This window comes from Natrix helvetica, assembly GCF_964273705.1.
Source record: "Natrix helvetica genome assembly, chromosome: 9".
In the NCBI taxonomy this organism is placed as follows: Eukaryota; Metazoa; Chordata; class Lepidosauria; order Squamata; family Natricidae; genus Natrix; species Natrix helvetica.
The window spans coordinates 15,532,344-15,546,312 of record NC_138560.1 but is presented as its reverse complement, the minus strand read 5'-3'; the positions used below and the strand labels follow the sequence as shown (position 1 = coordinate 15,546,312).

Here is a 13,969-nt window from a genome sequence, read left to right as displayed (position 1 = left end):
TCCCAAATACTAGGCCCCACCTCCCTATTTCAATGGCAGCCGAAAGCAAATAGCGAAACAGAGGCTGACATTAAGTGCTATTGTTATTGCTGTAATTGATTGCATGTTGCATTAGCAGCCCTGGTGGCGCAGTGGTTAGAATGCAGTATTGCAGGCGGACTCTGCCTGCAGTCTGGAGTTCGATCCTGATCGGCTCAAGGTTGACTCAGCCTTCCATCCTTCTGAGGTGGGTAAAATGAGGACTCAAATTGTTGTGGGGCAATATGCTGACTCTGTAAATTGCTTAGAGAGGGCTGTAAAGAAGTGCTATATAAGTCTAAGTGCTTTCGCTATAAATAGAAGTGCCCAAATTTTGAACACATGACAATGAAGATGCTGCGACGATAGTAAATCTGAGGACTCAAGACACTTTTTAAAAAATGTGGTTATAACTTTGAATGGTCTTTAAACAAATGGCAGTAAGTTGTAGACTACCTGTATATAACAAAGGTTCCGCAGGCAGAGAAAAGGATGGGCATCCCTGCTGCTATCCAATAATTTCTACTACTTCAGGTAGCTGCCTCAATCTGCCTAATATTAGGACCAGCCCTGTTAAAACATTAATTCTGTCAACAGTGGTAGAGCACCTAAAATGATAACAGCTAAGGTTGTCCCAAAGTGCTTTTTTCAAGAGGCAACTGGACTTTCTAGTTTTCCTTTGAAGACATTTCGCTTCTCATCCAAGAAGCTTCTTCAGCTCTGACTGGATGGTGGGGAATGGAAGGATTTATATGGAAGTCTCCCTATACTTACAGATGAGAAGCAAACCGTCTTCAAAGAAAAACCAGTAAGTCCAGTTGCCTCTTGAAAAAAAGCACCTTTGGGACACCCATGACCTGGATGGCTGAGAATCTCCATAGACATAAGAGCTCAGGCAAATAAAATTCAATTTGACTTTCAGAGAGAGAGAAATTACAGCCAAATCAGTCCACAGAAGAGAAAACTATCGTCAAGGTAGATTTCATTGATGTGGCAATATCAAGAGATACCCAAACTGATGAAAAACCATCAGAGGAAGAAACAAAACGCTAAGATTTACAAACTGAGGTAGATAAATTATGGCGGGGGGAAAAACCACAGTTGTCACATCGGTTGAAATGGGAGCTTTGGGCGCAAGGACACAAGTGGCCAAACATTAAGAATTTTAAACTTACTGGACTTGGCCCCATTGATTTGGAGAAACATGACTAGAGCTGAAATCATTGTAATTGTTGCCCAGTTCATTACACTGTCATATTCATTGAGAAGGAAGAAGGAGACGATGATTGACAGTTGTTGTGTCTGCAGATCCTTCCTTTCAGACAGTAAAATTTACAAAATGCCTATCTGTCCTCTGATTGATCAAGGATTTGCTGCCCCTTAAATCCACTTCCATAAACCCACCCGTTGCAGCTCTAGCCTTCGAGGCAAGCAGGTTAGCTCTGGGTGTGTCATGAGGACCGTCATAATCCCCACCCATCATCGCCCATGCAAAAGCAAATCAGAAGTCATTGGCTGTGATGGGTGAGTTCCTTCTGCTTTTGACTTAGCAGAAAACTCTCCTGCATCTCTTCTAAAAAAGAGGTTGCTTTTCCCAGACGCTCCAACCTTGAGAGCTGTAGAGAGCTTAACCATGAAGGCCGCATTGCTCCTTGGTGCCATCCTCTTGATCAGCCTGGTTATGGCAAATGATCAAAAAGGTAAAGAGCCACCTGACACAGAAAGTAAATCTTCATCTGGAAAAAATCTACGTGAAATGGTGAGTGGAATTAGAATCTTTGGTTATTTCAAACAGCAGGGTTTTATCGAAGGAAATATGTGTTTGTGAGCTGGGTACAGGTTCTCAACGAGGGATGTATTTCTTAGACGTTCTACTAAACATGGAAGAACTAATTCCTAAGTAATAACTCATAAGACTTCAGTGGTTTAGGCTTCATAATTGGTATTAGTGGGTTTCTTCTAAGAATGAAATTTCCCTACGTTATATAGAACTTATTTGCTGATATTATATTTACATACATACATACATACATACATACATACATACATACATACATACGTAACTGAAAGGGTATGTACTTCAAATCGGATTTTAGAGAACATTGGCATCCAAACTGTTTGCAACCGCAAGCAGTCCTTCTAACACATGCTGTGTTGTGATTTCTATTTAAATATTTGTATTTGTATTTAAGACTGGGTAGATGATAGATGGATGTAATGAATGATATATTGATGGGATGTAAAGATACGTAGATGCATGGGATAGAATAGGATAGGATAGGATAGGATAGAATAGAATAGAATAGAATAGAATAGAATTCTTTATTGGCCAAGTGTCATTGGACACACAAGGAATTTGTCTTTGGTGCATATTCTCTCAGTGTACATAAAAAGACAGGATACATTCATCAAGAATCATAAGGTACAACACTTAATGATAGTCATAGGGTATAAATAAGCAATCGGGAAACAATCAATATCAATATAAATCGTAAGGGTACAAGCAACAAAGTTACAGTCTTGCAGTCATAAGTGGGAGGAGATGAGTGACAGGAGTGATGTGAAGACTAATAGAAACAGTAATGCAGCCTTAGTGAATAGTTTGACAGTGGTGAGGGAATTATTTATTTAGCAGAGTGATGGCGTTAGATAGATAGATAGATAGATAGATAGATAGATAGATAGATAGATAGATAGATAGATAGATAGATGATAGATAGATGATAGATAGATAGATAGATAGATAGATAGATAGATGATAGATAGATAGATAGATAGATAGATAGATAGATAGATAGATAGATAGATAGATGATAGATAGATACCAACCTGTCCACCATACTATTGGAATTGCTAATTGGCCATTGAAAACTCCTTATATCTTTCAGGGAAAAACCTGTTCAAAGTTTGTAGATAAAGCAGCATAATCCTCTAGTACTAATACTATTAATAAGGTGATCCTTATTTAAAAGGATCAAAGATAATTACAATAATAATCACTTGGCAAAAATTGGCATGGCTTCATTCCAGTTTCCAGAGGAAATCCTGTTAAATTTTTGCAAATGCATCCAATTGTATTCTCCCATTTGGACTATTCTCCCTTCTTTTTTCCCCAACTTTTCTGCTCCTCCTTCCTCTTTTCTCTGTCCCCCATGGCGCTGTTTAGAGCACTGGTCTCTAACCTTGGCAACTTTAAGCCTGGTGGAGTCCGCCAGGCTTAAAGTTGCCAAGGTTGAGACCCCTGGTTTAGAGCATCCTCCCTAGTGGGTTTTTACAAGCCGCAGAAACCTACTACAACAGGGTTTTCTTCCCTTTATTTCTTTGCTGCCATCTGGTGGTCATTCCAATGGTTGGATGCTTAGTTTAGTCCAGTTAAGAGTCCTTGGCAAATATTTTGACTTACTGAGCATAAATTCAGCTATTTACTGCTGCTTCACATCCTATTCAAGTCAAAGCACTGAGCATACGTGCCCTATCATTTTAGTGCTTTATATAGTATTCTAGGTTTTATAAATTCCAGTGCTGGCCCTTTATGGGGTGAACCTTTGGTTAAAATAATGTGCGCAATATGGACTAAGACAACCAGGTTAACTTCCTCCTTTTTTCTGGTTTAACGTATCTCATAAAAACAGCAGCCATGCCTTGTGTTCAATCTGCCCAAACATATACAGTTCCTTTTCTGCACATATATTTATGTAGAATACATGGCATTTAGCAGAGAACACTAGCAATCAACCAATGGAACAGAAGTTGCCTTCAGAGGTTGTGGGAGTTTCATCACTTGAGGCTTTGAAAAAGAGACTGGACTGCCATCTGTCAAAAATGGTGTAGGATTTCCTGGTTGGGCAGGGGGTTGGACTAGATGATCCACAAGGTCCCTTCCAACTCTGTTAATCTGTTAAAAATCTACTTACCCAAGCCATAATGACTTCCCCTCTCCTCATTGCTTATAAAGGAATATATACCATTGTCCTAACCAACTTTCAAAGATTTGGAGCCAAATCATCCTCTGACAACATAATAACAGGCCGTTCCCAGAGATGGTCGTACTTTAAGAGTTAGAAAGTGTGCCCAATTAACTCACTGCAATTAAATTCTAGGAAAATCTCCCTGACTCAAAATTCATTTCTTATAGAAACTCAAACAAAATTTCTTCCTAGGGCACTGTTTTTCCAGCAATTAAATTCAGCATCTTGAAAATACAGCACACCAGAAATCAATATGTCTTCATAATTATTTTATTTAAGCGTTGTGCTGTGGTATTTTTTTAAAAATCATATTGGCTGTGTTCCTGTAACACGTAGCCAAACAAGTTACCTTATGGTGGTGAAAGTAATGAGGTCATTTGGGTTTGATTAAGCTGTAGTAATTTATAATATATGAATCCTGGTTTACTGTGGTTTACCTGAGACTGAAGAAGGAACGGGGTATTCATGAGCAATAAACTGAAATGAAAAGGATCTATTTGCTGTTATTTTAGACACAAGCCTATATATGGTATGATTTACCTTTCACATTTGAAGAGGAACAAAAATTTGAAGTAAACACATTAACTTTCAGTTCCCCTGGTTTAACCCACTAAACGATACACAGAGAAAACACTTATTTCCTGACAGTCAGTTAAGAATTTATTCAAGGACTCATTTGACCTCAATCTGCAATTTCTTCAGTTTTATTCTAAATGTTCAAGATTCATTGCATGCAATGCCTGCATTTTTAAAATTATGTTTACGCACACTGCAACTACTGTCATTTAAAAAATTATTTAATCTGGTTCCTATTCCACTCCATTCTTCTATTTTATAACTTAAGTGTGGTGTGCATGTACACAATTTTTCCCCCTATTCGGCCATGCCCAATTCTCCGGCTAGCTGGACAAGTCCCTGCAGTTTTCTTTGCAAGGGTTTTCAGAAGTGGTTTCTAGGGCTGAGTGAATGTGACTTTCTGCCCTTATGCCTAAGGCTGGACTACAACGCACTATCTCCCAGTTTCTACTGGTAACCTGTTGCTTTAATTACTATTCCAAACTGGTTTGTCATGCATTCTTCCTATAATTTCATTAAATTAAATTTCAGGTGGAAGGCTAATTTGACAAAACGGACAGGCTTCACGTGCTTTGCTTTTCCCTTCATTTGCTGCAATTTTATTTTAGCTCTCTGAACTTGTTTTGATCCCATTTTTGATCCCCAAAAAGAGATAGGAACATATCACTAAAAGCATTGGAGAACCCTGTGTAAGGTGAAAATTTTGTATTCTCTGCCCTGCCTCTGATAGCAGTGTTTCAATATTTGAGGAGCTGTGACAAAGAAGAGGAGGTCAACCTATTCTCCGAAGCCTGAAGGCAGTATCTAATTTACAATACAGTATCAGGATTACCACGGTTTCGTTGTGTTTTACCCTTATAAAAATGGGAAGGAAGGAACAGATGCAGACCAACTTTCCTCAAGATTTGATCTTCCAGACCTGCCAAATTTTACCCACGTGATCAAATGCTACTATTCGGGGAGTTAAATTTAATCAACGCGGCATTCTCCGATGTTGGTAAAACATGGCATGGTAATGGAGTAGATAAATGTTGCTTCTGTACAAATAAACCAATTCATATTGCTGCCCAAAAGGAGACATCTATAAGATTTTAAAACCTAGCTGGTCTGCTGCCTTACACCAAATGTTGCTTATTTTTAAAAATCATCATCATTATTATTGATTCTGGTCGCCACGATGTGGAAAAGGTGTGGAGACTCTAGAAAGAGTGCAGAGAAGAGCAACAAAGATGATTAGGGGACTGGAGGCTAAAACATATGAAGAACGGTTGCAGGAACTGGGTATGTTTAGCTTAAGAGAAAGAAGGACTAGGGGAGACATTATAACATTGTTCCAATATCTCAGAGGTTGCCACAAAGAAGAGGGAGTCAAACTATTCTCCAAAGCACCTGAGGGTAGAACAAGAAGCAATGGGTGGAAACTAATCAAGGAGAGAAGCAACTTAGAACTGAGGAGAAATTTCCTGACAGTGAGAACAATTAATCAGTGGAACAGAAATTGCTTCCAGAAGTTGTGAATGCCCCAACACTGGAAGTCTTTAAGAAGATGTTGGATAGCTATTTGTCTGAAACGGTATAGGGTTTCCTGCCTAGGCAGGGGGTTGGACTAGAAGACCTCCAAGGTCCCTTCCAACTCTACTATTGTATTATTGTATTGTATTATATTTATATTGCTCTAGTTTACTGCCAAACAGCCTTATAACGTACACTAGGCTGAATCCAAAACCCATCACAACAGATGAGATCATTCTAAAGTTTTCATGGACTATCTGACTGATGATCTGAGTGTGGACCACCTACTCTTTAACCCTTGAATTGAGTCCAAATCTAAAACTTCCAAGCATTAAATCATATATAGGCTCACCATGAAGATTATATAATCTATTAAAGTTTGGCCAACTTCTTTAGAATTCAGGTATAATTGTGCAACTTCCACTACTTCAAGGTGCCTCTTGCTCTCTCAAAATGTCATTGATTTCAACGTGGTCTGAGATGTCAGTATTTCTTTTTCATTCGAGAACTTTATTTTAACATTTCAGAGAATGCCTGCTCAAATTAATTCACAGCTCAAACCAAACTAATTCTACCATCCTGGGTTTGGGGTGACATTCGTTTCCTTGGAGATACATGTCTTAAAACATTGCTTTCCGCTTTTTCTGCATTTCCTTTTCTGTGGACTAAAATAAGATGCAGGAGCAGTCACTCTTTGGGCAGGAAGAGGAAACCATAAATTTGTGAGCGCAAGTAACAGGTTTCTTCAAGTTCTAATTTGTCCGTTGCAAACATTGCTTTGGTTTAACTGATAATGTAAGCAACTGATGCAGGGATCTGGGCAGGAGGGAACATAACACATTATGAAGGTATAAACAGAAATTAAATTAACTTTTGGAACACAATGAGACAAAGTTAGGAGGTCTGTGGATGAGCAAATCACGGAGACAATGGGGGCAAAGGATGTCTTAAGCAGGCATTCCCTGTGCAGCTTCTAAAAAAACATTCTTCCCAAAGGAATCATGCGTGTTTTCAGGTTCCAGTTAAGATTCCTGGAGTCATTTGACCCAGGGTGAGGGTGATTCACAACAATCTGCTTTTTCCACAATTTCCCCATGTATCTACCTTTCTTTTGCAGATCTTTATGCATTTTCTATATGCTGTGACATTCGGAGAGTTCGAAGCACATGGAGTTTTGAAGCCAGAATGCACTTAGATGTTCTTTTTCAGACTTTTCTTACAATGCACAATGAACTCTCAGTGAGTGGCACACCCACTTCCACTTTGTGGTTTGGATATATCTGTCCTGCAGTCAATGTCCGCCTAGACTTTTAGCTTTAATAGAGTGGCTTAAAAGGAACCCTAAAAGGTATCATTTCCATATACAGTGGTACCTTGGTGGTGGTTGTTAGTTGTGAAGTCGTGTCCAATCCATCGTGACCCCATGGACAATGTTCTTTCTGTCCTCTACCATCCTCTGAAGTCCATTTAAGCTCATTCCTAGTGCTTCGGTGACTCCATCCAGCCACCTCATTCTCTGTTCACCTCATTCTTCTTCTTTTGCCATCAGTCTTCCCCAGCATTAGGCTCTTCTCCAGTGAGTCCTTCCTTCTTATTAGGTGGCCAAAGTAATTGAGCTTCATCTTCAGGATCTGGCCTTCTAAAGAGCAGTCAGGGTTGATCTCCTCTAGGACTGACTGCTTTGATTGCCTTGCAGTCCAAGGGACTCGCAGGAGTCTTCTCCAGCACCCTAGTTCAAAGGCCTCCGTTCTTTGGTGCTCAGCCTTTCTTATGGTCTAGTCTTCACAGTCATACATTGCAACTGGAAAAAGTTGCAATGTACGGTACTTTGGTACTCCTGCTTAATTGGTTCCGGGATGAGTATCAAGAACAATGAGTACCAAACCATTTTTCCCCCTGTAAGGAATAATATAGTGAGTCACAAGGCAGCCAACGCTGACAAGTGCTAACTTGTGCATTGACTACCAAACAAATGCTGAGTACTGGGACAAAAGTTTCAAGTCAAAATGCATTGAGTACCAAACACGAGTTTCAAAGCAGTTGAGTACCAAGGTACCACTGTATTACCTATTAAAATTTCTTTTCTGAGGTTTTTTTATGCCTTTGCTTCTCTAATCCTATTAAAATATTATAGGCATTGCTAGGAGGGGAGGAGGAACCGATGTTCACAATATTTCGGAGTAAATGTTACATGTTCTTCTCATTTTGCATACGTTATTATGTATTATGCATACATTCATTTTTATTTTATTTTTTAAAGTTGCATGCCTCCCGTCTCCCTTTCCAAAGCTACTCTGAATGGTCTGAAGATCTACCTCTCTACCCTGACAGGATAAATAGATATCAAAAACATGTGTATATACAGGACAAACACATATTCCAGCTCTGTGAAAGGGGGCGTGTATCAGTGAATGAAACAGTTGTTAGTATTCAGGTTTGTGCACACCCTATTTGACCCAATGTAAAACATCTTTCTCAATTTCTCTTTCAGACGACCAAGCAAACTCCTACTACTGCGTCTACTGGTACAATGGTCTATGGAGGCCAAGTCTTCTTTTTGTTGCCACTGATGTGGATGGTGGTCCATCTTCTTCACATGTAACGAGCCTGAAGCTTCACTTTTTAGGAGAACATGAAGGTCCATCAGTCCTACCCAAGTTTAAGAAAGGGAGTTCCTTTCCATTGCTAACTGCTTAATAGTCCAGCTGGCATCCTGCTCTTGCTGCCATTAGTCCTGACATGATCCATGATTTCATTGCATCGGCCAACTAAACAGAGAAATGAAAAGAAAGCCAGGGAAATGTCTGATGTCAATCCTCAAGTGCATGCGTTTGTTTGCAATATGACTGTCATTGTTCAGAGGAAATCTGCGTAAGAGGACTTATGAAATATCTCAGATGTATCTTCTGCTCCTGAGAGAGATAATCTAAATCATACTTTCCTACAAGATCCTTTTGCAGAGCTGTCTAAGGATGGACATAAGCCACCCATGCCTATGATCATGTCTCATCCATTAAGGTGTCCATCCTACTGATGCTCTATTATATTTGGTCTCCCAAGCAACTATGATGTCACTGTCAACTCCTAAAGTTGACAAGGTGAGAGAAGGGAGGGAGTGAATTCCACGCATACTTTCGGCTAAAGTTGGATCTCAGATTACTGCAGCAGGCTTGGGAGGGGTGCACTTCATTGGGGAATGTGATTTATCATACAGACTGAGGTGTAGGGGTAAAGTTCAGCTATAACTTAAACAAAGCTTAGACCTGACTGCAAAAAGGCCTTGCCTAATGGTGCTCCTAATAAATTACTAGTTTTGTATTGAAACTTGGCTCAATACTCATGAATCAATTAGGGCATTTTTAGGAAACCTGACAGTCATCCCTGGAGAAATGATTATATCTTTTTCCATGAATCTGCCTTGTAAGAATCCTTCTCTTGTCTTAAAGAAAGAAGTGACTCCTCTACCCAGGAAGTTTCATCATCTTGATGAGCTTCAACATTTCAAGACAAGAATACCAGTAGCTGTACAATAAAGCAACATCTAGCGTGGGTGGTTCCACCAGATTATCCTTTTTTAACTGGACAGGAGAGGACAATTGTTCATCAGACTGGAAGTAACCGAATATACAGAATGTCTCTGATTGTAACTGCATCTCCATTTATGTGAAATGTAATCAGATTTTTTGCATTTGCCCATTTACAGAAAGCATCCCAAAGTGAAAATATAAACACAAGCTACAAGTTTGTTTTATAAATTGGTTGCTGTTATCTTCTGTAATATAGGTTGATTTAAATAAAAGCTTCTTGGCTAGCTGGCAATTCTGTCTTTTTTAATTGTCTGGCCTATTTAAGAAATTCCTTCAAGGCAAAGCTGCTTAGTTAGTGTCACAGAAGAGCAAAATAAGTGTGAATTCTTTGAAGAAAAACCCTGGATGGTGGATTTCATTGCATAGATACCAGTCTGATCTCACCGTATAAAACTCAATTTCTAAATTATTTGGGCAGCTCATAGGGACATTAAAAAATTGGGCTGAAAAGAAAGAGACTGCTAAATCCTATGACTTGGAGTTTATAGTCCCCTATAGTATTTATCTTATTTAAGCAGCTGTATCTCCATTGGCTCATGTTAAGCCTGTGGTCTACTTTTTCATCCTTGGCAAGTTTAAAATGTGGGGATTTCATCTCCCAGAATTCTGGGAGTTGAAGTCCACACACCTTAAATTTGCCAAGGTTGAGAAACTCTGATAAAACACCAAGATCTTTTTCACATGTATGAACTGGGTTTCACTGACGTGCAGTCAGGGGAGGCAGGGGAGGCAGAGCCTCACCTCTCTCATCATGAAAATAAAAAAATTACTCCGGGAAGCCGTGAAAGTGGCTGGGAGAGGCGCGCGGCTTCGTTTAGCGTCCCTGGACATCTCAGCAGCAGCCCCAAGTGTGCTGATCTCGCCATTTTTTGCATCGGGCGAGCCCGGGATCCTTGCAAGGGGAATGGGACCACGTGTGCAGGCGGCTCCTCAATGCCAGCCTCAGATCAGCGCAGCCGCGGCCCCCTTTCTGACATTTCTGAGAAGAGAAACTTCTCCGTTTGGGCTGCGCCCGTGCGATCGGAGCAACCACGCGGTTTGATGACGTCACCAGCCTCACCAGTCATAAACCTCACCGCACGTCACTGCTGTGTTTCTCTTCCTTTTTTTTCACCTCTTCTTGTGCCATATCTGTCATTGGACGTTGGCAATCATGTTGGCAATTTTTCACCCCAAAAGCAGAATTTCATTTTTTTTTCCTGCTAAATTTTACGCTGTTGTTTTTATCGGCAATTCTGGATCTTTTTGAATATTATCTTTCTTTTCCAAAGTGTTGCTCCTTCCTCTTAATTTTACAACATCAGCAAGTCTGGTAGCCATTGGCTAGAAGATCTCCAAGGGCCCTTGCAGCCCTATCTTCTATTACAGGGGTGTCCAAACTTGGGAACTTTAAGACTTGTGGACTTCAACTCCCAGAATTCCCCAGCCAGCCATGCTGGCTGGGGAATTCTGGGAGTTGAAGTCCATAAGTCTTAAAGTTCCCAAGTTTGGATACCCCTGCTCTATTAGAACTCAAAAAGGGCTCAATCTTTCTTCTCCTCCAGTCTTCCGAGACTTCACCAATTTCTGGAGACAGCCTTCTATCCCAATATTTAATGTGTATATATATCCCTGGAAGCACTCTGATTAGCTATTTTACATTTTTCTCATTTGCTTTTTTCTTAAGTTTTTTTACCTGTTTATATCTAACAGCATTGTGATCATTGCCTTATGGATCTTATATAATAGTATAGTTTCCATAGCATTATTATCTTTATTAAGATTACTCCTCATTTGCAAACGTCTCTTGACATGTCTTGGCTGTTGTAAGATAACCAAGCATGGTTTATCTACCAGGAATAATTTATTTTGGAACAATGGCTTTACACTGATGTGCATTATTTCTATCTCATTAATAAGCTACCTGGATAATTTCATTAAAAAAAGTTTAAGCATTACACACTATAAACCATGTGCGGCAATATCTGAGAATCAGTGACGTGCGGTGAGGTTTATGGCTGGTGAGGCTGGTGACATCATCAGGAAGGCGGGGAATGGGACTGCCTCAGCCTCCAGCACACATTCCCCGCCTTCCTGAGCGTGCTCCGCCGGCTTGCGCTCCACAGTCCTCGAAAGCGACTGGGGAACGACGAGAACCTTCCTGCCTCTACTGGACTTTGCGCGCTCCTTGAGGAGCGCACGAAATCCAGCAGAGGCAGGAAGGTTCTCATCGTTCCCAGTCGCTTTCATGCCTTCGTCATCCGGGAGCACCAACATTTCTGCCTCCGCCCTCCGCAGCTCCCGGGCGCGCCCGGACGGAGGTAGCCAGAATGGCGCCGAGGCAGTCCGGCGGGCGAGCAACCGAGGATCAGGCTGCCTCGCTCGCTCTTTCATCCGTCCGGACCGCCTCAGCGTCGCTGTGGCTACATCCGTCCAGCCGCGCCCGGGAGATGCGGAGGGCGGAGGCAGAAATGTTGTCGGCGCTGCCGGATGATGAAGGCGACGGATGTATATAATATTATAATATTATATATATATAGTATATAATATTATACACTATTATTTCATGAAGAGGGGTGAGGCTCTGCCTCCCCTGCCTCCCCTGACCGCACATCCCTGCTGAGAATACACAACCCATAGATGCTTCCTTACTCATAGGCACAGTTGTCTGCTCTGAGCTCAGTTACTTTTGTGAATATTTGGACTACTGGAGAGAGGCGCCCTGATGAGCTATTTTACATTTTCGGTAGACTGATGTATCCCACGAAAGATAAAAATGCAATCCCGAAAGTAATGTTGCTTCAGATTTAGCCTTAAACGTTTGACTATAGTTAACACGAATTTGCCTCCCCCTTTTTTTTTCCACCTTATTTATTGGCTGTGTTCCTACTTAAACTAATGTTATTGTGGGTTTGGGTTTGGGTTTTGTTTTTGCAAACCTTCTGCAGCTCTTGAGGGTGTTAAGATGACTAGAACACCTGCTCCCTTTACAGAGCTTCCTCACTTGTAGTGACAGCCACAAAGCCTACATCCTTGCTAATCTTATACCCACCAGAGCTGAACAATGCACCATTCAGGAAGTGGGTAATTTTTCTAACTTCAGATCTTATCACCATCCTTTCATGGAGACACCACCCAGAGGGGAAGGGGGTGCATTGAACTGCTCATTTTGTGATTGTACATGTGTCTCTGGTGCGGATTTCTTAGGTTGGAGACAAACCCTGCTGTTGGAAATTTATGTTCAGCTGCAAAGCAAAAGATTTAAGAAATGTATTTCTTTATTTTATTTACTTATTTAGTTCGTCACTCATGTCCAAGATACCAGGAATAAGAATAAGCATCAATAAGAACACAAGAAATGGGGACAAATAAATGGGGACACTAGGACAGGGACGTTAGGCACGCTGGTGCACTTATGCACACCCTTTAAATTTAATTAATTTAATTAAAGGTAAAGGTAAAGGTTCCCCTCGCACATATGTGCATTCGTTCCCAACTCTAGAGGGCGGTGCTCATCTCCGTTTCAAAGCCGAAGAGCCAGCACTGTCCGAAAATGTCTTTGTGGTCATGTGGTCGGCATGACTAAATGCTGAAGGCGCCCGGAGCGCTGTTACTTTCCCACCAAAGGTGGTTCCTGTTTTTCTACTTGCATTTTTACGTGCTTTCGAACTGCTAGGTTGGCAGAAGCTGGGACAAGTAACGGGAGCTCACTCCGTTATGTGGCTTTAGGGATTTGAAACGCCGAGCTGCTGACCTTTCTGATCGACCAGCTCAGCGTCTTAGCCACTGAGTCACCGTGTCCCTTTAAATTTAATTTAAATTTCAGGAAAGAGGTGGACATACTAAGCACTAGCATAATGCACTGGAGGTTTCTCTTTTGCACTTATTTTGCTTTAATGTTCAAAACAGGATGTATGTGTCCCTCACCCACTCTACTGTGATACATCATGCTCCATTACCTATGAAATATGTGAACCTGATGCTTCAGATAAAGATAGGGCACCGTTTCCTGTTCTCTATCACAAACTGTTTATCACAGTCTTACCTCTTCCCTGCCTTCGCAGATGCAATGGGAGAGGAACGGCCATCTTTCAATTACTTTGATTATCCCACCCCACCTTGGTGAGCACACACACCCTGAGAATCAAACAGCCTCATTAAGCCCTGGAGAAAACCTCACAAGCTTTATAGCCAGGACAGGTCCTTCCACACGCATGCACATGCACAGTTCAATGGAAATTGTTCTGCGCATGCACAGAACTCCCCAAAAAAGATGGTGACGGTGGCGACTAGAGAACTGGTTCAGGGGCGTGGCCAGCCTGGGTCGCT

The 13,969-nt window shown here is 41.1% G+C and overlaps 1 long non-coding RNA gene across 1 annotated transcript; it reads left to right on the top strand.

The window, feature by feature from the left end:
• The first annotated feature begins 1,517 nt into the window (after nucleotides 1–1,517).
• On the top strand, nucleotides 1,518–9,893 carry LOC309396684. Its single transcript, XR_014176147.1, has 2 exons — nucleotides 1,518–1,777; nucleotides 8,566–9,893. It is a non-coding gene; the product is annotated as an uncharacterized lncRNA (long non-coding RNA).
• Nucleotides 9,894–13,969: the final 4,076 nt, after the last annotated feature.